The sequence below is a fragment of the Spodoptera frugiperda genome, chromosome 26, assembly GCF_023101765.2.
Source record: "Spodoptera frugiperda isolate SF20-4 chromosome 26, AGI-APGP_CSIRO_Sfru_2.0, whole genome shotgun sequence".
Classification (NCBI taxonomy): Eukaryota; Metazoa; Arthropoda; class Insecta; order Lepidoptera; family Noctuidae; genus Spodoptera; species Spodoptera frugiperda.
Genome location: NC_064237.1, coordinates 12,486,874 through 12,512,395, shown reverse-complemented (window position 1 = coordinate 12,512,395; position 25,522 = coordinate 12,486,874). Strand labels below are relative to the sequence as shown.

The 25,522-nt window shown below is 35.6% G+C and overlaps 2 protein-coding genes across 3 annotated transcripts in view; one reads left to right on the top strand and one right to left on the bottom strand.

Moving 5' to 3' along the window:
* LOC118264513 (uncharacterized) overlaps window positions 1–25,522 on the top strand; it is a 157,946-nt gene that overhangs the window by 33,568 nt on the left and 98,856 nt on the right. Inside the window, exon 1 of one of the 2 annotated variants that reach the window (XM_035577041.2) lies at window positions 8,806–8,969. The exons of the other annotated variant lie outside the window; for it this stretch is intronic. The gene's annotated coding sequence lies outside the window, so the exon portion shown is untranslated. Of the gene's footprint in view, window positions 1–8,805; window positions 8,970–25,522 lie in introns of those variants that run through there. 2 annotated transcript variants of the gene reach the window in all.
* The window catches only part of LOC118264327 (uncharacterized), a 419,163-nt gene that overhangs the window by 377,224 nt on the left and 16,417 nt on the right, over window positions 1–25,522 (bottom strand). The gene's annotated exons all lie outside the window — the stretch shown is intronic.

Below are 25,522 nucleotides of genomic sequence, written 5' to 3'. Positions count from 1 at the left end.
ATAATTTTGTCACGATTTTCATCGATAATTCTAAAACTTTGTTCAAAGATTTTCTTTCTAGAAAGTAGAGACACAATAACAACACCTAGGTACTCCGATACCAAAACATCGTTCAGTAGAATGAAGCTATAACTATCACAAACATTCATTGTGGTGAGCTTTCCCTAGAAACGTTGTTCAGTATAAAGTAAGACTATTTGAAGAAACAATGTTGCTTTGTAGTGGAACTGCTGAATGGGACCTTTGATATTGTAGCTGCATTTGTTTGGTAAACAGTCTGCTTTTACAATACCAATTTCTGATATCACATTGAAGGTCAGTGTCATTTGTGTGTACAGAACTTGATCGGTTTGAGGCTTAAATTGAGATAGGCCTTAATACTTAAAACCCATGAGTAGAGGTGATGTATTAGTATACGGTAAATGAGCAGACGGATCACCTGACGGTAAACAAGCGCCATCGCCCATGGACACCCGAAACACCAGAAGTACTACAAGTGCGTTGGCGGCCTTTTGGGTGTTAGGAATTTAAAGAATTTAAGGGTTGATTTTATTGTAACTCGCGAGACATACTAAATTAATTATTATGTTATCGGCTTACTCACGTTACTGAATATGAGCCTCTAGCATGGCTTGAAACTAGTCGAGTTCCTCGTCAAAACATTACGTGAGTAAGCCGATAACATAATAATTAATTTAAGAGTTGTTGGGGAAATAAGATTCAGAAAAAAGGAGAGTTGTAATTGGGCCTCTAGTAACCTCACTCACACAACGAAACAGAGTGTTCTTTGAGGCCGTGGTATTACTCCGGTTGAGCCAGCACATTCATGCCGAAGCATGGCAAAAACAACCAAAATTCGGTAGTCCCAGAATTATAGCAGCATACCATGCAGTAGCAGTATACAGAAGAATGGGAAGTTAATCTTCCTCTTTATGAAAAGAAGGCAGAAATCTTTTCTCTGAAGCCAACATAGCTTTACTTTTACCTGTAATATTAACACGTTCAAGAAGACTACAGGAAAAGGAAGTATTAAAACCTAGGACATATAAAAACATGTCCAATAAGGATGCTAAATAGCTGTTAATCGCAGCCTAGTAGTAATCTGTTGGTATAAATAGGATATTACATCAAAGGAACCTGATTCATGTTATTGCTAAACTAGACTGTAATGGGAGAAAATAGGGTTTAATATCCTGTGTCGTGAAGCAATTTGGTTCCCATCCGTGGTATATTTTTACTCTCTATCTACTTTAAATACTGTAATCTGAATATAGTCTAGTCTTGGAGATGTTTATAATTCCAGATTGAATTACATTAACCACACATACATACATAACCTTACGCCTGTCTCCCATAGGGGTAGGCAGAGACAATGGAACGCCAATTGCTACGATTCTTACATACCTCTTTCGTTTCATCAACAGTCAGACTTTTCCCGCAAGCTCGTCGGTTAAGGGTACTATTAATTTGGCCTTTCTTAAATATATCATTAATTTGAGCAATATATCAATCTAGGGTGCCCTCTAACAAAGATTAACCACTTTAATATCACTAAATAGTGTAGATACATGGTGTCTGGCAAGAAACTCACCCACGATAAATTCAAATAATGAAAAATAGGTTCCACGTTTACACGGTTCGTCCTACTCAATTTGGGACTATCTGACCAGTGATCACTGGTAATTTATCAATTCATATTTGTTTCATTAATATTCAATAACACGACCTTGATAACCCGTATACCCCATCACTCAAGGCAAGCAAAAAGCTCATAATTAGTTTTTGAGAACCGCGCTTTTTATCCCCGTAGGTGTAGGCAGAGATGCAAATTATGACACGTAATGTCACTTTTCAATGTACACCCACTTTTCACAATTTATGTTGTAAGCCCCATATACCGGGCACATTTCCAGACATCGTGCTACTACCGAGAAAAAAAAAGCTCATAATTGATATAAAACTAAAACTAAATAGTAATTGAATACTTCCTAGTTTTCACTAAGTCGGTGATAAAACGCGTAAAATTGCTGTGAATCGTTTGGATTCCACAATTCCAGTAGCCGTTAGCGATGGTATAGATAAACGCAACGGTATAGTGTGATTGGAAGCCGGCGGTGTTCGGCGGCTATTGGGTTTATAATGATTGGTTGGGACTCGGGCGCTAGTGCGAGCGAAGCGGGAGGAAGGAGTAGGGACTTTTTTGAAAGAGTAGAATTAATATAAATAGTTCTACAGGATTTTATTGAAAGAGTAGAATATGGACAAGTTGACGAATTAAGACAAGCTGTGAGTAATGATATAGGTATACACAAGTACAAGATGTAAGTAATGAAACAGACAAGACTATTATTTGTAAAAAATTGTAAGTAACTGCACTTTCATCCCTGTTTAAATAAGTTTTTGGCTTCAATAAGGTAGTTCGGCGGCTATTGGGTTTATAATGATTGGTTGAGACTCGGGCGCTAGTGCTAGCGCTAGCGAAGCGGGAGAAAGAAGTAGGGACTTTTTTGAAAGAGTTGAGTTAAGACAATTGGTTTTAGAAGCTGTAAGTAGTGATATACCTATATAGACAAATAGACGAATTAAGACAAGCTGTGAGTAATGATTTAGGTACAGACAAGTACAAGACGTCAATAATAAAACAGACAAAGCTGTTTTTGAAGAAATATAAGTAACTGCACTCTAATTCCTCTTTTAATATATTTTTGGCTTCAATAGGGTAGCAGTCTAATTCTTATAATGTCAGTATTGTTTAAAATATTAGACACTTATTTTCTTACCGAAACAAATACTTTCGAAGATATATTAATTTGAAATATCCCATGATGTCCCTTCAAGACACGTTATATACGCAGAAATGACGTATTTGCTCCCACTCCTAAATTCTCCCACTTCTTTTTAATTTTAGACCTTATTGACATACCAGTTTGATAGGAAACATTTACAAGTCTCATTTAGATTACATTAAAGTAAAGGATGTAGTTACTTAATGCAATAAATTGCTCATACATTAATGTTGCGAGACATATTAACCAAATTGTAGATCTAAAGGATATGATTAATTCTCAAAGCCTTGACATTTCAGTTTAATTGTAGATCTTATCATATCTATTTATAAAAACATCTCCTTTTTGAACTTGACCCAGTACTAAATATTTTATTGTTGATAAAGACGACTAGCAAGCAACAACGTTCCATTCATCATAAAGCATTTACTATGTTTATTTTATGATATATATATTTTTTTTTATGAAACACGCCGGTAATCTAGCAGACGTATTACCTGATGGTAAGCAATCGCCGCCGCCCATGGACACTTGAAACACCAAAGGCGTTACAAGTGCGTTGCCGGCTTTTTGGGAGTTAGGAATTTAAGAGTTGTTGTTCGGGAATCGGGGATGGGGAAGATTGGGAAGGGGGAATTGGGCCTCCGGTAACACACAATAATGTTATATCCTTTTCATAACATATAGTATATTTAACTTTCACTTCAAATTTAAAACCTTATTTTAAATATTGTTTAAAGTCCGTTCGCAAGATAATTATACCAACTAGTTAAGCAGGGAAACCTACAATTAGCCTTACTAAACTGTAAATCTTGCTTTGCAATGCATGCATGCATATATGTATCGCTGTTGGTTTTCTAAATAATAACATTTTAGAAAAAAACATTTTCGTATTTGTGTAAAAAAAAATGTCCTCGTATACAATAAAAGTAAGACATATTATAAAAGCTTTATAAATTAAACAAACCGCTCTTGCTCCTGTGCTGCTCAACCTCAGTTCTCTACCGCAACTGAGTGTGAAGCCCCCCGGGGCGTCAATGATTTCAAGTTTACCACATGTCGAGTTTTACTTACAAACATAAAAACACAAGAAAACGCACAAATTACTACTATTTACATACGGTAGCGTAAATAGCATAGTATCTGATAGTTTCTAACTTGGCCTCCTTAGGTTAACGTCTTTGCAAATTTATTTTCATTTTGTAATGTGTCTACTAGCTCCTTTTGGGCTTTACATACTAGTCAAAATCTCTTCTGCCATTTACTACTTTTTTATAGTATAAGTCAGTAAATGAGCAGAGCCATCGTCGCCACCCATGGGCACCCGAAAAACCAGAGGCGTAACAAGTGCATTGCCACCCTTTTGGGGGTTAGAAATTTAAGGGTTTTTGGTTAACCGGGGATTGGTAAGGGGGTATTTGAGCTTCAACCCATCTTTTCATTTCATATCTTTGTCAAAATTCATCATAATCACCAAACATTACGCATCTTTTTAACATGCCATCTTTAGATCGTTCATTCATTTCGCCCGATCGATATCATTGGTCAAGACTTACGTTCAGCAATGGATGTCTCGTAGCTGAAATAAAAATGATAATGTCACATTATTTCTTAAAAAACACATTCATACTGTCTTCACGAAAAACAAAGAAAGGTGCACAACAGTTTCAAAACAAAGATTGAACCAGATTACCGCAATAAATTATTCGTAGACTTTAGCTTACTTGCAAAAAGCAGCTACTACTCAGAACTCATCCATCAGATACCAGCTAACTTAATCTAAACTGCCAAAATAAATGTAATTCTATAGAAAACTTACTTACAAATTACTGGGAACTAGTTGGCTACCCTAAATAATGGTATTTGGCCGTAACCAAGAGGTCATCAGCGTGCGTGACAGCATTTTTATCTTTTTTTAAATGGATTACTGTCTCATTTATAGCCAGTAGTAGGGCTACTGAGCACGTAGCATTGTTGTTTATCTTTGATGGGTCAACGTTTGTCCACTATATCGCTTGGTGGTTGGTGATGATACGGCCTACGATGGAGCACACCTGCCCGTAAGCAATCTATTCACTCAGGCCTTGAAAACATCCCTACAGAAAACACAGACTCAGGCAAAGAATTCCAGTCCTTAGCAGTTCGCACAAGGAAGCTTGAAGCGAAGAGCCTCGTGCGAGTGGATAGAATATCTAACATGAGATAAATCAAAGCAGAAGTAAAAATTGTTTTTTTTTTTTGTTTTTTTGTTTTTTTTTATAAAACCTTGCCCCACATTAGGATTTTCTCCTGTGTCGTGGGTGCGTTTACAAACATACAAGTTCACATACACATGACACCCAGACCCGAAACAACAATTTGTGGATCACACAAAGTGTTGCTCCGTGCGGGAATCGAACCCGCTACCTACCCGTTGCTCGGCAGCCAGTTGCCCAGCCACCGCACCAACCGTGTTGTCGTCTCTAATTGATAATCTCTCGCCTCTAATGATTTTATTATTGCCTATTGTAATTTGATTTAATAATGTCTCTTGTATGTATAAAAAACTATTACAGTAATACGACCTTGCTTTTTTTTTTGAGACCCGTCCCCCTATATAAGATAACTGTCAAAAGTAGGTCCTAAAACATGGATTACACGCGCGTGTCAAGTAGTAAATGTAATGTTATCTGTGATGATTTCTATGAATTTTTGTTGAAGTAATGTCAAGTACTGTCCGCACGTCTGTAACGGTTCTAACATGTTTACAACTGTTTGATGACCTGTCTTCTTAGGCAAGATATTATCATTACCATAATAAGTTATGCTGTTAGTCCAGAACGAGCTCTAGATTCTAGAGACTTCTAAGCTTCTAAGCATGAACATGATTCTAGATTTTTTTTAAGCGATGTCCCACGCCTATTTGGCTCTTATGACGTGGGTGCGTTTACAAGCATACTTTTCCATACACATGACACCTAGACTCGGATCAACAATTTGTGGATCACACAAAAAGCAAAATTTAATAAGATACTTCAAGTTTCAAATTTAATTTGACTACACGGTTGGTGCGGTGGCTAGGCAACTGGCTGCCGTGCAACCTGTCGCGGGTGCGATTCCCGCATGGAGTAACTGGAGTAACTCTTTGTGTCGTCAACAAATGGTTGTTTAGGGTCTGGGTGTCATGTGTTTGTGAACTTGTATGTTTGTAAACGCAATCACGACACAGGAGAAAACTCTACAATGGGACGACGTTCCTTAAAAAAATATACATAAACTTAAAATTTTCTCCTGTGTTGTGGGTGCGTTTACAACCTAATTTCTCCTGTGTTGTGGGTGCGTTTACAACGCTTATAATACTTACATTTTACCAGCGACTTCTTTACCATCTACTCTTCTGAGAAAACCTATCCAGATATCGAGTCTCCAATATGTATGTAGAAGAATAGCTCCAACTAATGAATCATTACTGAACTTCCCTTTTCCTCCAAGGTTGATGACCACCGACCAAATAAAGGGTCGCCTTCGTAAAACCCTCCCAAAAATTAGTCAGGGTCAAAAATGCAGCGGTGCGTGACGTCATCCGGCGTCAAGGTTCACGGGTTCTATTACTTAATGAAGCAGAATTAAAATTAGTGATTAATTTCCTTTTACTGCCAAGGAAGTATGCTTGTCTTATTTGGACGGAGAATTTTGCCCATTCTTTGTTTTTTTTTTAAGATTGGTAAGCTACAAAATTAAGTAAAAGGGTTATCGACTCTACACGTGACCAGAAGGCTGGCTATTTCTTCGGTCAGAAAATAAGCATTGCCATTTAACGTGGCAATGCGGCCAGTCTCGGATTGAAGAAGGATGAACGTTTACTAAAGAGGAAGACGGGTCAGATGCGTCTTATCTTTTTTTATGTTATAAGCCGGTAAACTTGCAGACGGATTACCTGATGGTAAGCAATCGCCGCCGCCTATGGACGCCAAAAACACCAGAGGCGTTATCAGTGCGTTGATGCCATTTTGGGGGTGAGGAATTTAAGGGTTGTTGGGGAATTGGGGATTAGGAAGATTGGGAAGGGGGTAATTGGGTATCCGGTAACCTCACTCACACAACGAACTGCCATGGTATCACTCCGGTCGAACTGGCCCATTCGTGCCGAAGCATGGCTCTCCCGCACTTACAACAACTATTATACTCACAAATTTCTGAACTTCTAAAATGACAATCAAGTATTTAGGTTTTCTAAACACCGAATGAATACCTTGTACTTGAGCAACAAAACAATTACCATAGATTTAAGAAGATACAAAATTACAATAGATCTCTACTTCTCACACATTCAACGATAAAATTCACATTTTGCTTCAATTTAATCAGATGGAGCATCCATCTAAAATTCATCTACAACATCAGATAGTGCAGGTAAATTATGTTCTTAATTAGCAACAAATAGAGCTGGAATTCATTCGCACATTTCTGGCAGTCAGCAGCGCGTGTAATCAATGAGAACTCTACCCAGATGTGTGGAGTAACTCTTTGTCTGTAGAAAGTATTACTCGTACATTCATTAAAAAACGTTAATAAACCTATTTTAGCTATGAGTAGTATTCCTTATATTTTTACTGTTGGAGCCATTGATTTAAAAAAGCCAGATGTTAATACTGTTATTCCTTTACAAAACGTTTTTCTTGAAGTTTTATTTTTTTTAAATAAAGAAGGACGTATTTCTGTCGTATTCCTTTGATAATACCACGGCCTCACAGAAAACTGACGTGAAACAACGCTTGCGTTGTGTTTCGTTGTATGAGTGAGGTTACCGGAGGCCCAATTACCCCACTTCCCAATCTTTCCAATCCCCGATTCCCCAACAACCCTTAAATTCCTAACCCCCAAAAGGCCAGCAACGCATTTGTAACGCCTCTGGTGTTTTGGGTGTCCATGGGCGGCGGCGATTGCTTACCATCAGGTAATCCGTCTGCTCGTTTACTGGCTTATACTATAAAAAAAGTTATTTGTAAAGCTTCTTGATAATAATTCCATTCCCTAGTTTTTCCCTTCGTACCACGTCCAGGTTCAGTTATTGTGGCATTATTATATTAAAGTTATTTATTTTACTACCGTCTAATCTGCTTGTTAATTGGTTTTTGTTATTTCATTCTTATTTTAGCTTCTGTCTTTACTCGATGTGATAGAGGATGTATGCCAATTACGTCTGAAGTATTTATTTAATTTTGTAGATTTATTACCATTTCTTAATCGTTTGTCATTTCCTGAAGGTTTTCTGTTATTTGTAGATATTTTTAATGTCTGTCGTCTTTTTAATAACTTGTTTTATTGTTCACTGTTTATGATACTATTTTTGGAATTATTCCTGGTGTGTAATCTATCTTATATTTGTCTTATACGTTAGAATTATTTGTGGAAGTCCAGGAAAGGTATAAAAGTTGAAAAAAAAAATGTACTAGTATGTTTGCCGGGTTAGTTAGTTGAGAATAATTTGAACCAACACTTTTTTCAACCGTACTTTTTACCATATTTTTTTACCAAGCACGAAATAATAGAATAGGAATCTAGTTGACATAAGAACTGAAAATTACTACCGTATTGTCTCCACAATACCTAAAGGTTAACAAGAAAGAATGCCTGTGGCATTATGTCTGACTTTGTAAAATAATTGTACAAAAACATTAAATAAAATAAAATTACTAAAGAAAAATAATCACTAAACAAGAAGCTTTTTTAACAGTATTGCACCTAAATTATTATCTCTGAATTACTTAAAGGTCTCTATAAATTAATATAAGTTGCATAAAGTACACATAAGTGGCAACCAAGATATTCCTTCCATATTTACAAAAGAATCCACACAAGACCCACAAAAATAGAACTAAAATGACCACCTAATATAATTTGCAAAAGCAATTCCTAAGCATCCGAGTGTTTATAAACAAAATCATTATAAGGCATGCGAGGTACTATTATATTTCCTGACATAACACTCCGGCATAATAGCCAGTACACGAGCGACACAGCAGCGACATAACCCGAATAGCTTCGAACTTGACATCCAACCAGTCGCCAAGTTGTTACCTGCGTGAACGCACGTTCCTCGCAACGACAGTCGGTAAAAGATGTGTGCGCGTTTGTGCTGTGTTTAGTGTGAAAAAGTGTATTGGGATATTACTCTTTTCTGCTATTGGTGTTTTTATTACGGTAAGTTTCATATTTAGTGGTATTTTTATAGGTTTTTTTGGAATAAAGCGTGCTGTAAACGGTTTGCCGGTCGTTTGAAAGCAATGACATCTTGGGTTTAAAGAAAAGTTTGCTTTAACGTTCCTGCTTCGGTTTAAGGGAAAGGAATGGCTTCATTAGTCTTTCCTTGGAACTTCATCCTTCATTTTTCTGAGTAAATTTTTTCTCTAACTTCAAGTCGTTTTTTAGTAGTCGTGTCTACATTTAACTTTATTTTTACTTCAGTTACTAGTGCGGCATGTGCGTGCGGTTCTTAGTATAGATCATCTGTATTAAAACTATTTTGCTCAGCTCTACTTACGTTTGAGGAGAAAATCGTGATTTACGATTTGGAATTTCTTTCTTTTTTTAATTCAATTTTAGGCTTTAAATCAATTAGTGTGGTTCGTCATACTTTTGATGGTGAAATTTTAAGTGGTTCATGGTGCTTTGAGTTTGAATTGACTTTAATTTTTGTGTGATTTTACGCTATAGTTTTAACTGAGTGACTTTTTTTATTGAGATCTATTACCAAACCCCCTATTACATGGGACTTATAACACAAATGGTGAAAAGTGGGTGTACATTGTATAGCGGCATTACGTATTGTAATGAGCACCTCTGCCTACCCCTTCGGGGATAAAAGGCGTGACGTTGCTTATCTATTACCAAACATGGTTCAAAAATCAAACCTACCTATATACAATTACAAATGGTGCTATTTTTGCTAATATCTTACCCCATATTCCATGGAACTAATAAACCATATCGCGTATATGTGTTCTTGGAACATTGATTTATAGTGAAGCATTAAATTAGACTTCAACAAACTTCGATTAATTCTTCCCCATAACTACTTATTCATTACTGTATAGCAGCTAACGCTAGATAGTTTTGCTTCTAATATTAATTGAATTTTCTGCGTCAAATTCCCGTTGTTTCGCCGATTTATCAATGGCTTCGTTTGTTTCTTATTGAGGTTAGAGTAACCACAACTATGGATAAAGTGTAATTTTATTTTCATCAAGACTCAAATAATTTCATTATAACACACACATCATAGTATTTACCGAAAGGGTTTTAAATTAATTTCAAAATCTGACTATTATCTGATAAAGGATGTCATCTAGATTTTTTTATGATTTTTGACGTGCACATAGTGTTTTTTTGTAACCTATTTACAGAAAATATATTCATTTCATTTCATTCCATACTCAACGTCTAAACAGACTAGTGAGTTAAATGGCCACAACATACAAGTTCACAAACACAACACACCCAGACCCGAAACAACAAATTGTGAATCACACAAGAGTTGATCCATGCAGGAATCAAACCGGCTAAATGATGCGCGGAAGCCAGATGCAGACACCGCACCAACTATTCAATCAAAAACAATAATCTCAAATACATCACTCGGAAACCGAATTTTGACAACGCGGAAATCAAACCAGGAACATTACACTTGACCAGTCAACAACTCATCAAGAAGTTCATCATCGATTACTTAATCAAAATTAAAAGTAGTGCCCTCAATTTTGAGTGAGGTCATTGACTTTTCTTGATTATGATAACGGGACTGCTTGCCCAACTGTGTGTTGTGATAGCTGCGTAATGAGATGAAATTTTATAATATACATATTTTTTAATTAAAACGTATGTTTATGAAGTGTGTAGTTGTAATGTAATGTTTTGGAATCAGCTTCTGTTTATTTTTCTAAAGACTGTTTCGTTATTTAGTCTTGTTTCCAAAAAAAAAATCAATCATAATTAGGGTACATGATGAATTTTTATTTCAATACTCATCTTATAGATTATTTTAAAATATTAGACACGTATTTTTATGTTCTTCCAGAAACAAATGATGAATAAGCAAGAGTAGAAACGGGGTGGTTTTTAGTCAGTAAGAATCTGACACTTCCTCTCGCCTCGCCCAAGGCAGGAGAAGTCATTCGATGATTTACCCTCCTTATAAAAAAGTCAATTAAATCAAAATAAATTAATAAACGATCAAAACTTTGGCCAAAACTAAAATTTTGCCAAACTACAAAAGTTCATGTCCAAACCGATTAAGAACAAGATAACTGATATATTTATGATCCGAATATCTTTATTGAGAAGTAATATTTTATGAGTACATTACTCACACGCAAACGCCGTTTCATTTTGCAACTTTTGCGTACTAAAAACTAAAGTGTTTTGTTTCCTATTCTAAAACCGTATTTCCTTACAATCTGAATATAAATTTTAACTGTTTTATTCACAAAAAAATATTTAATTGACGTTAAAATGTAACATAACAGTATAATACAAATAACACTAAAGTTTCATATATTTAATATCGCATAATGCTGCTCATGATTATGAGCCCCTAGCGTGGCTAGAAACTAAACAAGCTAGAGTTACACTCGTCAAATATTTACGTGAATAAACCATAAAACGTACTTAATTCAGTACCAATTTCAATAACCACTCTTAAACCAAAATCTCTGGATCAATCTTACTTTTTGACAGAAAATCAATCTTAATCTACAAAAGTTGTATTGAGATCGCTTATAGATATAGCCTCACGAGATTCGTTCGTCTAGATTTCAAACCGCTGATAGTTCCTACTACATACATATTATATGTAAATTCTAGTCTCATGTTTTCCCCTTAGCTCTTAGGTAGGATATTGTCACTTCATGGTGATAAATCTTAAGGTGCATGGCAGTTTTTCACACCATTAATTAATAGTATGCGGAATATGTAACTGTAAACAACGGATTTTAGTTTGTCTTGTATAGAAACTCAAACAACAAGAAGGCTTTCTTTGGTTTATGGACAAAAAAAATCTATTTTATACGTATCCTCAGCATTTAAAACAGTTCCTAAAGGTAAGTGTCCACCTATCCGCATCGTACGCATCGCAACAGCAATGCCTACATGCGATGCGGAACGGTACGTCATACGGAATGCGTACGATGCGGGCGTGTGGACGCTTACCTTTAGAAACTGCTTTAATTGGTGTAGCTATGTCAAAAATAGATTTTTTTAGGACAAAAAGCCAAAGAAAGCCTTCTTAGAAATCGATTTTATTTTGATTAATTTATAAGTATACATTATTCATTCTATTATGTAATTTGTTTGCCTACTAAAACTATTACATGGCCGGAATGTATGTTAATTCTTATTATGTCATTTTAATTAATTTATTTAAATGAAGAGTCTGTCTTCTTTTCTGTTAATTTACTTTTGCATTCATTATTTACTGACTACAAATAAGGAGGTTTCGGCAGCCCCGAGTCGGCTTCAGCCATATTGGGCCCCATCTATGGTAGTCTGATGGCTCTTTGAGGCTCGGGTCTGATTTTGAACAGGCGGATTAAAGGACACCCTTGCCTACCCATTTTGAAATGACCCCCATAAATAATATTATTCTACGAAATTCAATAATAATATCTTTTATAGAAATCAATATCCACCATTTTATGACCATTGGTAACTCCATAAAATAAATTCAAATAGCATACAAAATGCGATTTATTTGGTCAATAACAGTAATATACGTTTATGGGGCAATCACGTATGGTTGCCTTAGGTTATGAATCGAACCTTGGACTTATAGCAAGAGTGTCGTAAACTATAGAAGTTGATCTGTTACGCTTTTTCTTTTATTCAGTTTATTGGTAAAGTACCTTCGATTTTATTGAGTTTTATAGTGGAGTGTACCTATTGGAAATATTGCAATCTTTTGTCCCTTCAAGAGGTATGTAGAACTCAGTCCCCTTAGTACGAGTTAGCTTTACGTTGAACAAAAACGAAACTAGAGCGTGTTCGGCGCTATGATTGGTGGGCGCGATTAAACCAACCAATCAAAGCGCCAAACGCGCTCTCGTTTCGATCTCTTTAAACGTAAAACAAACTCGTGCTAAGCCCTCAGATTAGAGATTTCAAAAAACGAGATTATGAGCAAGCTAAGTAAAGCTAGAAAAAAGTTGCCTATGTCACTTTCCAGTATTATAATACCATAAAATCTGATAAAGATAGACACTAGGTAACAATAAAAAATCAACATAGAATATTCATATCAATAATAATCAAACAAGGAATACTAAAACTATGTCTAGTCTAGACCGTAAAAGAGAAAGACCTAACACCTCCAATCACAAAGACAGCCGACCATGAATAAATACATTACTAATCTTTTCTAAGTTGCGCAACGAGAATCCATAATGGATAGCCAGTTTTTTAAATTTATGCTAATGAACAAACAACTTCCGTTCTTATAAACACGTATTTGGAGTTGTTTTTGGATTACTTGATTATTTATGATCTTGTTATTAAAGAGATCGATGTGTATCTTTACTTGTAGTTATTGTCAATTTATGTGCAAATTCTAGATTGTAATTAATCTATGTCTATGCAAAATTTCACTTAGATTTTGTTCAGTTATTTTGGTGTGATAGGATTGTGGTCGTAGTGGCCCGGAGGTTTAAGACGCTCGCTACGCAAGCGTAGTTTCACTTCGGTTTTCTGTGAGGCCGTGGTATCACTCCGTTGGAGCCGGCCCATTCGTGCCAAATTTTAATTTGTAATATATTTTGACTGTTGTTTATTGCATGGTTGTTTGCAACTGTTTGCTGTGGAACACGTTTCTGTGATAGAGTCCTTATGATGATGCATATTTGTATTCATTTAAACAGTTTGTTAGCAGTTTCCATTGAACAAGTTGTTGTTAAAACAAATCTTCGTTTCCTGATAGTAAACAATTCTTGGATTACTTTCCACTGTTTTGTTTACAAATACTGATTGTAAATATTTTAATATTGTTGTCGGTATTGCCTACAACGATGCTATTCATTTCTTGTTTAAATTGAAACGGACGATAAAGAATTTGTCTGTTTGTACGTGCTATTCTGTGGAAGTGGTGGTCCGATTTTAATGATTAATATTTTGTTAGTCAGTGGTAATGTGCTCAAGAAATTGAGAAAGATTTTAGACTTAGGTATATAACTTCGTTTGGTACTTTGGTATCATAACAAGATGGAATTTGGGTGAGTGATAGTTTTTTTAAATAAACCAGTTCAGATATAAACCAACTTAAGACTTCACGTTTAAAAATATAAACAAACAAATTAATATGTATTTATATTATGTCGTTTACATATGTGTATGTGAACTTGTAGGTATATTTGTGAACGGACCCACGACACAGGAGAACACACTAGTGTGGGGGCAACGTAAAAAAATGTATTATTTTATCAATATCGAATCAATTATATTTTTATTTTTTTAGTAAAATGTGTAATGATTGAACAATCAAAATGACACAATATTATACCTAGAAACGTGCAAAATAAATTGCAATATAATTTTGAATCCCACAAGCCAATAGCTACATAGAATTGTCCAGGCGAAACAGTTATAACTCGATTGGGAATAGCAACACGTTCGATGCCCAGGCAGTACATATTAAAATGCCTTCAGCGCTTGATGGTGTGCACAAATTCCAAGTTATGAAATGCTACGTGACTTTACACATAGTTATAGGTTTGAATTCTATTGCAATTGTGTCAGAATTCTATTGGGGTAGTTGGATTTATCACCAGAAATGATAAGATCTGGATTCTCATATAGTGTGTGATGTTTTTTTTATGAAATAAAGGGTAAAGGTACAGACGGGTCACCTGATAGTAAGCAATCAGGGCTGCCCATGGACACCCGCAACACCAGAGCAAGCACAGGCGGGTTGCTGGCCTTTTAAAAAGAATACGCTCTTAAAGGTTTGAAGGTTGTTTCGGTTCGGAAATACCCCCGACGAGAGAATGTTTGAGAAAACCCAGGATAAAATTGGGTTTGTAACATAAATGATCAACAATGAGTGCTAAGATTGAAAATTATATATGACAAAACCTTGATTAAAATTAAAACAACTAAAGGTATCTTCAGTTAAAAAACAACTAAAACTGCAATAAAGTTGAAATTACGCGGACAGTTTAGAAATAACATAATTAATTAATGCTTTAGGGTAAATTACCCTTGATTTCTTCACATATTTCGTTATAATGATTATCCTTCTTAAATTGAAAACTACCACGCTTCAATAATAATCCATTTTCTACAATAATTTAAAAATTTACAAATAATTTCGACAAGCCACAGCCAAGATTGACATAACTCTAATTAAAGGCAGATTGCACCATGTTTCGACAGTTAAACCACCGTTAAATACGGTGTTTAGCGTTTCGGTTACATCATTTTTACGATTGATTGGTTGTAAATATAAACTGGGCCTATTGATGCCTGTCCTTGAATGAAGTTGATCGCAGATCAGCAATTTATTCAGTGCTATCCACCCGTATCAATGTGTATAAGTAGCGTTTTATTTGCCATATGACTGCATAGTCAAATATTTTTGCGATTTTGCGAACATCGAGCAAGGGTACCAAAACCAGATTCATCAGAGCCATCGCTTCAAAGAGCCATCAGACCACCACTGACAAATGAGGCCCAGTAGGACTTATGCCCGATCCGGAGTTGCAAACTACCTAGCGGGTTTACCGCGGCTCTGGCTTAAAAAACATGTGTAGAAACGGGGTTGTTTTTAGTGAATAAGAGTCTCACACCTTTGGATGTTATTCTCCCCTCAAAAAAGAGAGCCAAATATTTAAATTACCATCTTTAATCTTTTTGCGGGTATCCTATGAGCTGAGTCGTACCTAAAACAGTGCTCTTTAATAAATCTGCTGAACTTCTTATACAGAACTTCTTGAACCTGCTTGCCAAAAACGAAGATCGCGGCGAACCACCTTATATATAGACACTTGTAGATAAATAGTTCTATAGTCCAGTAGTGAACTATCACAAGCTATTGATGAGTGTCTTTATCCTAGTAGTAATAAGGGTGGTATTTGCATGTTGATATCGACTTCCTATGCTAAGTATGGACATGATTGATTAGTTCGCTCGTAATATGAGTTGTCAGAGCGGTGAAAGTATCTTCTCCCGTTGTGTGAGAAGTACAGTTATATGTGCTAACTTATGGTTAAGTAGCCGTTACTGTATTGTGGAATCGGATTATCTTTGATTTGTTTAAGTTTATTTTTTATTGTCGGCTATAATGCTAAGTCTTAGTAATATATTGTAATTGCGACATACTTCCGAATATATGTATTGTACTGCCTCGTTGGCCGAGTGGTTGCGCGTGCGACTGCAGAGCAAGGGGTCTCGGGTTCGATTCCCGGGTCGGGCGAAGTATTACTGGGCTTTTATCGGTTTTTCGAAAATTTCTCAGTTGTAGCACGGAGTCTGAAATGTGCCCGGTACATGGCAATAGACTACCTACTACATGGGACTTACAACATATATAGTAAAAAGTGGGTGTACATTGTGCACCTCTGCCTACCCCTTAGGGGATTAAAGGCGTGACGATATGTATGTATGTATTGTACCTACATATAAAGGTAAGTAATAAATAAGGATTTCATCATTCTACTTGGATTGGTTTATAATGATTATATTTAATATTTCGTTCTTGTTACTAAAGACACTTCATGTTGGAAGTGGTAAGTGTTATTTGGAAATAAGTTTCTAATAACCAATTAGTAAATTGTTTAATAAAAGCAGAATAGCAAAGTCTAGAGAGGTTCTAAAGGTTTTTTTACTAATAATGTGTTGTGTTTTTTGGCTTGCTCACGTAACTATTTGATGAGGAACTCGACTAGTTTCAAGCTACGCTAGGGGCTTATATTCGTGCTGTTACGGGTTGCTTGAGTAGCGCGCCCCATCACACACTTTTTCTGGAAACACGCGCACTTCTTTCTAATTGCTGCTCATTTAACGCATAACATTTTCTCATAACTTCTAGTCATAATTTAATTTAGTTGATTGTAAACAAGTCTCCAGCCATACCAGTGCGATGTAAGTAGGCTGTGGGAATCTCAACTTGCAGGGAAACAATAAGTATTTGCAACGAAATAATAGTATTCTCTCTTTTAGTCTAATTTCTAAGAGCATTCAGGGAGCAGAGTGCAGTCTAGTTCGGATTGTTTCTTTAATTTTATTTAATTATTAGTTTGTTTGAGATTCTGTCTAGATTAGTAAAAGCGACGATGATTACTCAGTTCATGAGTTCAAGTCGTGGGGTTAGTAAAAGTAGGTATTGAGTTATATGGTTTAGAGTAATAGCGTAGTAAGTCGAGTGATTTATTTTCTGGATTGAGAAAATTGAAATGTTCTTTCTTTAAGATAGCACAAAATTTGGGATTGATCCTTGAATTAAAAAAAGACGTCCTTTACACACGTTCTGTGTAATATTTTAGGCACAGAAAACATCAATAAACCCTAAAACCTCAAGCCCGGTCTATTTTCCACAACAAGTTAAACTTTGAGCCAGTAAGATATACTTGAACTGATAACCTTGACAAATAGATCGGTCACATCTTGCTGATGTTCCGCTGAGGTTAATGGTCGTAACGCAGGCAGCTTCTACGCTTGTTATTTCAGAGAAACTCTCTAAAAATAATATCTTTAGCAACTATGATAATATAATATTTAAATTGAAGAAGTTTCGTTAAGAGACCAATCGCTTTTTAATCGAGTTATAAAATTTGCCAAGGTATTAGCAAAGACATAATATTCTGTAATTGGTAGATCCACTTTATAATAACAACGATTTTAGAACTAAATGCTCGCAAAGCATTTAGTTCTAAAATCGTTATTACGTTGTATATTAGTCTTTATTACTGATGTAGAACGATCGTAGCGCCGTCATTCTAGAATGAGTGTGTTAGGAAAGATTCATCCCTGACGTAAAATACGTCGAACGTATCATTTGTGACACTAACGTATCACTAGTTGAATGTGAACGTTCAAATGTTTTTTTAACATTAGATCTTAAGAAAGGATATTTACCATGTTTGTTTATGTGTATGATATATTTTGGCACTATTGCAAGCGCCATGATCAAAGACGAACTGAAAAAAAAAGTTTTTTTTCTATTCATTGTCTGTTCTGGCGTTACACGACCGATAAATTTCGACCGATAAATACGCGCCGCATGTTCCATCAAATATGAACTTTCCCTTAGTTTCAGTATCAAAATAACTTCGGACATTTCCGATGTCAAATATTTACATGTACCTACACAGTATACATATTCTCCGTAGTCATACTTACTACTTACTCATCGATTAATATGTTAAACAAGACTCCGAGTCATCAACGATTCATTCAAATACTTCACGCAGAATTCCGTCATAATGTATCATTGCTTTCATCTACACTTCCATTGTTTTATTAAACAAATGTGTTTTTTTATTAATCATGCTTTCAACATCCTCATCAACAATTTGTAATAGTGACTAAAACTGGACTACAGGTCTTATTTGCACAAGAATGGTTTTAATTAATTAAACTTTATTATAATTTATCTCCTATAACCACCCTTTCATATATCCCATTCCTCATCTAAGTACAAGCAAAACAGTTTCATTGTGCGTGCAAGCAGAAATTTTAGGAATATTTGTAAAGAATAACCTTAATCCAACAACAACACAACTATTTCAATGTGAATTCTAACCTTACGCACTTTTAAAATGTCAAATTGCATTGTCCGTTAGTCTGTCTGTCAGTGATGACATAGGGGCAAGAAATTAAACTCGATCCGTTTACAACTCTGAGTGGCCGGTGCGATTGAACCAACCAATGAGAGCGCCGCATATTCTCTTGTTTCGATCTCGTCAAACGTAAAACAAACTCATACTAAGCCCTCTGTATTGTACTGTCATCACACTAAAGCAAACACGCTTTACGACTTGTTTAATCTAATACAAGTTCACCGATAAAACATTGGTTTAACAACCAACAACTAGACGACGTTGATACCGCTCATATCCGTTCAAGCAAAAAGAAGCGTTAAGATAAAACTGCTCCTAACTTCAAAGGAAGCAAATGGAATGCAGTTGCGGCAAAAAGAAATAAAAGTTTAACTGTGGTTAGCGTTTGGTGGCACCTGCCTAATAAGAACTTCAACTAAGGCTACTTACTGTATGTACAAGTACATAATATATGTGTGTGTTTTGTTGGTATTTCTAAGTAATATTTACTTACATTGTAAGAGAAACACAGAGTGGCGAGTTCAATGTCTGAATTGAACATCGATTTACAGACTTTAAAAAACTTCAGTTCTATCCCTTTAAGAAAGCACGTATAGGTCGTATATTGGTCGTCTTGAAACCAATCTCAATATCAATGCAATTATAATAATTCAATGTCAAAACTATACAACCCCAATCGTAGGGGCTAAAACAGCATTCGAAGTAAACAATTTAAAGCCAAACTCTATACCAAATTCAATATCCACACAATACGGATGCAATGTGCTCTTTGCAACTTATGAGTACGAAAATTCACAATATCAATGTCGATCAATCTAAATCGGATTCAAGACTCAGCTCTCTGGTCGACTTCTATCCGATTATATCGTATTATCGTCTTCCGGATTATGAGGGTGAGAGAATTTCTTCCACTCCTTATTATGTTTGATCACTCGCGTTTTCCAAATTAATTTGACCCTGGCCGCCATGATAGAAATAAGTCGGTAAACATTAAATAACCAATCTTTATTCTAATCCTTTAACGGTAATAATAAATATGAATGGTGCATTTAATTCATTTCATAAACAGGCCTCGTGCCACGGCATGTAAGCACCTACGACACGTGTTTGGAATAGCCGCGCTTTCAATCGTTCGGAGAAAAGTGAATCTATAGTAGGGCATTGAATTTAGGTATGTTAAGTGTAATCGTGGCGCATGCCTTTGTTAATGTCGGCTATCGTTGGATTAAATAAAAATCATTGCCCTCTTGGATTTTCTCCTGTATCATCCAATGAAGGAGCAAATCTTTGTACGCTCCACAAATTGTTGTTTTGGGCTTGGGTCTCATAGGGCCGATGCCGGTCCGGAGCTGCTAACAACGTAACCGGGGCTTACCAGGGCTCCGGCTCAAAGCAGGAGAAGGAACGGGGTAGTTTTTAGACAGTAGGAGTCTAACACTCCCTCTCGCCTTTCCCAAGGCGGGAGAAGTCATTGGTTGAATTTCTCCTCTCAAAAACTATCTCTTTAGCTTCATTATAATAACATACAATAGATAGTTCGTATGACAGGCGATTACTATTTGCCTTCTATATCTTTCGCTAAACAGATTCACACAGACTTTTGCCAGTCATTCGCAATAAAAGAAATTTTGCGAAATATTTGAACAGCGTTAAAACTTTCTTCTATTTTTGAGGGCAAAAGTTAAATGAATAGAAATTTTATACGCATTACTTACAAGTAAAATATTGTATTTTAAATGTAAAATAAATAATAATGCATATTGTTTTTAAAACTTTGAATGCCAGTAAAAATCTGTCAATCGGTCACTTTTGTCCCCCATGGCGTTTGTGTTAATAGCTACATAGTTATTTAAATAACAATTTAGAAAAAATCTGTTAAATAGTGATTTAAATTAAATAAAAATGGTTTTATTTTTGTCAACGGCTATGGCAAACTATAGGTAAATACAATTTAAAATTGACTTGCATAGTTGTTTCATTTTATTCAAACTTATTTGCCGGCTGATCTATGAAATATTTAAAAAATATTCAAGAAAAGAAATGCCGAACTTAACTAGCTATTCTGAAATATTGACTAGCTTTTTATTTCTTTACTTCAAGACATTTACATAAAACAAAGCACTAAACACGACAATACTTCTAACATTAAATATAGCTCTACGTCCACGCATTCACATCTACACTCTCAATTTTAAAAAACAAAACATTCACACACACGAACACACATCGTTTCTTTTTAACCCTCTCTCGCCGGCGCAAAATATGTAGGCTAGTCCAGCGGTCCACGGTAGCCAATGGGTACCGTTTTAACAACTGTGCCCGGCTTCAGTCGAGAGGTAAATAAACCCAGGCAGCGGCACGGTAGCTGTATGCCGACGTCAATTAGGTGCATTGTAGGAGGTTTTTATTAAAAAAAGTAATATAAAAAAAGCTTAGAGGTAAAATTGTTGGCGATACGGTTCATGGCTTTTCTTGTGAGTGAGTTAATGGTGTTTTTGTGGTGTGTTTTGGTTGAAGTTGTAGTGTTTTGTTGTAATATTATGCTATACAGAAGTATTTGTCTGTAACATTAAATTGCATATTACATTGTACGTAATATAAATAAAATAGTAACAATGATGAATAGTGCAAAACCAATCTAATATCGCTTCACTATAATAATATAATCAACCATACACGTCAGTTTGCCTGTGATTAATAAATTAAAATGAAAGTACATACCTATATATACCTATCTATACACCTACATATTATATACATTCTGTTTAAATTTAAGTCTTAGTGAGATCTTTAGCAACTATAATAATATTAAAAACATCAAATTAACTTGTCTAGTTTTACACAAACAAGACAAGCTAATCCCAGTATATTAATTAGTATTTGGAAATGTCATTAATCATAAAAAAGAAACGAAGATTTCTTTAGCAGCAACACCTTTTCTAATATCAATATGTCTAGAAAGTCGTACAAAAAATACTAACACTATTTCTCCAACTTGGCAAAAGGCAACGTCAGCAATTAGCCACAGGACAGACAGACGGACATGCGCACTTCACGTATGTACTTAAATAGAAGATAAAATGTACTAAGTTACATCACAGGTTTTTCTCCGAGCCGAGTGACTTATAGTCTATTTCCTTTAAGAAATAAATCGTAGCTAAATGGATGGACTGTTAATGGTGGTCCTATTTCTAGAGCGGGGTTGATTTTATTTTGATTTTCTTTTTATCGCAGTACTAACTATTAATATCTGTTTGTCGAATTATTTTTTGATAAATACTATGTATTTTTTATGGTATAAGCCGGTAAACGACCAGACGGATCACCTGATTGTAAGCAATCGCCGTCCATGGACACCCGAAACACCAGAGGCGTTACAAGTGCGTTGCCAGCCTTTTGGGGGTTAGGAATTTAAGGGTTGTTGGGGAATCGTGTATTGGAAATCTGGGGAAATAGGAGTAATTGGGCCTCCAGTAACCTCACTCACACAACGCAAGCGTTATTTCACGTCAGTTTTCTGTGAGGCTGTGGTTTTTTATTCCCTACTTATGCGAGTGTATCCTCTCACTAGGCGCCACCATGAAATTTATTCGCATGAAGAGCACGTATAGTAATGAGGTATCTTTATTGACAGGTAGTTAGTCATCTCGTCACATAACTGGTTGCCCGCAGTCTGCTCTGAAGTGAGGCTCGATAAGCTTATTAAGTGGACAAGTTCTTGTAGTACCATCTATGACTTATCTGCTGGTGGATTAGTGGACATGCATTTTACAAAAACATAATAATATTATATTGGAAAATTTGGTGAAGTTAATATTTTAACTCAAATGTACAGTATGTTATTCATATTGTTTTGTGATATAAGCCGATAATCAAGCAGACGGATCACCTAATGCGAAGCAATCGCCGCCGCCCATGGGCACCTGAAACACCAAATGTTCTCTGTGAGGCTGTGGTATTAAGGTTCTTCTCCATCCGATACAGATCCGATACGATTCTCTTATGTCCATCCGATACAGAAGGGCTTAGTTACATAAACTTAATTTTATAAAATTATCACCATATTTTCCAACCATTTAATAGGGGGTCAAGATGAGCAGATTGTAGCCTCTGTGCTATTACTTGAAAACATTAATAATTTTTCCAACTCGAAAACTAAAGCGTTTGCTAGATACTTGAACAAGGTCCCTTTAATCAACAATCGAGCTTGCAACTCAATCAATGGTTACCTACAATATTAAAATCCCTCCAATACTTTGCCTCCTCTCTATCAGAAGATTTCATATCTAGCCATCACAAAATCAACGCAGTTCGATAGTGATCTTCATTGAAATTTAATTAACGTACTCTCACACAACGATGCGCACGCGCCGCTCGCTAGAAAAATGAAAGAAATACTTCGCGGAAATAATGGCTGAGGAAATTGATGGAAATTATAGAAATTGTCGATTCGATTCTCAGCATTGTTGTGTTCGGTTTGACGGGGGGTCGGCAGAAATGTAGTAGAATTCTGTTTTTGTACAGAACTACTCTTCGTGTGACCTACAAATTGCTGTTTCAGTACTGCATGTATTTTGGCGCAGTAGGGCTGATGATAGATTAGGAGATGCAGATAGTCTAACTAGTTACCGGGGCTCCAGCACGAAGCTAGAGTAGGAATGAAGTCGTTTTTAGTCAAAGACACTGACACTTTCTGGCTTCGCCCGAGGCGGGAGGAGTCATTGGATGATTTTCCTTCTCAGAAAAAGGAATGTATTTCTTTGCACTTCTACACGGACAGTGTACCAACCAGACACAATGGACATAGGTGATAGGTAGAAGCATGAAGCAAATACTAATATGAAATGTCATAACTGGATTTCCCTTTGACTTTACGGGGAGCGATTTTCTATCTTTCGATCCCCTACTACATAAATGTTGCCAATTGTCCACATTTTAATGTACCACTTTCTTTGCACTTATAACCTATATCTACACCTTTTTACTTATAACATTATTGGGCAGGGCCGATTGTTTGTGTCACAATGGACAATTACATTATGGCATCTCCTCTTTGTACTTGCTTCATGGATAAAAGCAATATTAATTAAAGAGGCTTCTATAGTGCCTAGCTGTCTAGTCTATATTTATAAGATCGAGGCGTGAATTTATAGTCTAGAAACACCATAAACTATGCAATAACCACATGGACTATAAACCAAATTAATTAAATTAAATTTAACAACATCTAAACCTCCAATAACAATACCGTTACTCTACCAAAACAACTCTACTGGCTCTTTTTACAACATAATTTCAATTAAATTAATGTAGAGCGGTAAATTGTAGAGACTGTTCCAGATCAATGTCGTTAAAGGCTCTACTAAAGTTAATTATTACAAGCATAGAGCAGATGGGGTTTGACTGAAATATATTGACTTGACTCTATGTAGAGCGATTGTAGAGACTAAGCTGTCTATGGTAATTAATGTGCGGATGTTGCCAACGGTAAAATTGTTGCGAGAATTTTACTCTCTATGGAAACGTGGCTTTAATATGTTTGGAATTTTAACTGTAATGTAGTTAATTGAATGGTACGAGTAGCAAGTGTGAGTGGTAGTGAAGAGATGAGTCTGATGATAATGATTATGATGATTAAGTTATTAAAAAGTAGTTTCTGTTTCCTATATGGAGTACTTAAGTAAAGTAATATAAGTTATATTTTTTTATAACATTAATAAATCTAATAAAATTATTGGTTATCAATTTTCTTGCACCTGAATATTATTATAGCACGAATGCACGGTTGGTGCGGTAGCTAGGCTACGTGTAGTGGATTCGATTCCCGAACGGAGGAACTCTTTGTGTGATCCACAAATTGTTGTTTCGAGTCATGTGCATGTGAACTTGTATGTTAGTAAACGCACCCACAACACTGGAGAAAATCTTAGTGTAAAGCAGCTTTTTTTATAAAAAAAAAGGATGAACATGCTACAAAGTATCTAATCAAAATCTAAGGTTAATCTACGGTAATATTATAAACCATACTTATGATTAAATTACGCTCTCAAACTGTGAAAGCCATAAACGATAGGGATCGTAAACCTATACTATCGAACATCTTGGAAAATGGCACTAAATTATTAATTAGTAATTAATAGTTTTCACTACTTTGTGTTAAATATATTAAATAGAAATTGCCATCAATCAATTGGGGTCATACTTTTTCTTAGAGAGGTCTTAGAAATTAATATAATGCAAGTCATCTTTTCCAGACGATTTTGGAAGTCTTTTTATAAGGGGGAAAATCATCCAATGACTTCTCCCGCCTTGGCTGAGGCAAGAGGGAGTGTCTGACTCTTACTGACTAATAACCACCCCGTTCCTAGTCCTACTTTTTGAGTCGGAGCCCCGGTATACCCGCTAAGTAGTCTACAGCTCCGGTTCGGGCATCAGCCCAACTGAGCCCCATCTGTCGTGGTCTGATGGCCCTATGTTTAACATTGGACGTCTTGTGACAGGTAATATTAGAATGGTGAAGCGCTGTTTTACGTCGGTTTTCTGTGAGGCCGTTGTATACTCCAGTGGAGTCGCGGTTCGTTCCCGTGTGAACATTTAATAAAACATGGTTCTTCTTAGATAAAAAAAAAACATACCTACATACATATAATATACAAAGATAAAATTATAATAGTTATTCTAACAATAACAATATAATAATTAAAACGGAATATTGTTTTGTTCTAAACAACATAAATGTTATTAAATTGCACTTAAAATAGAACACAATAGTAAAGTAATAGATTATTGAAAAAAAAGTTTAATTGAAAATGAGATAACAATCCTATTGCATCCTATTTCAAGACTTAATTGAAGACTTGGAAACATAATCGTTATTACTACACAAAATAAAACATAATATCTTAGTCGTTAGAGTTCATTATTAAACAAACAAAA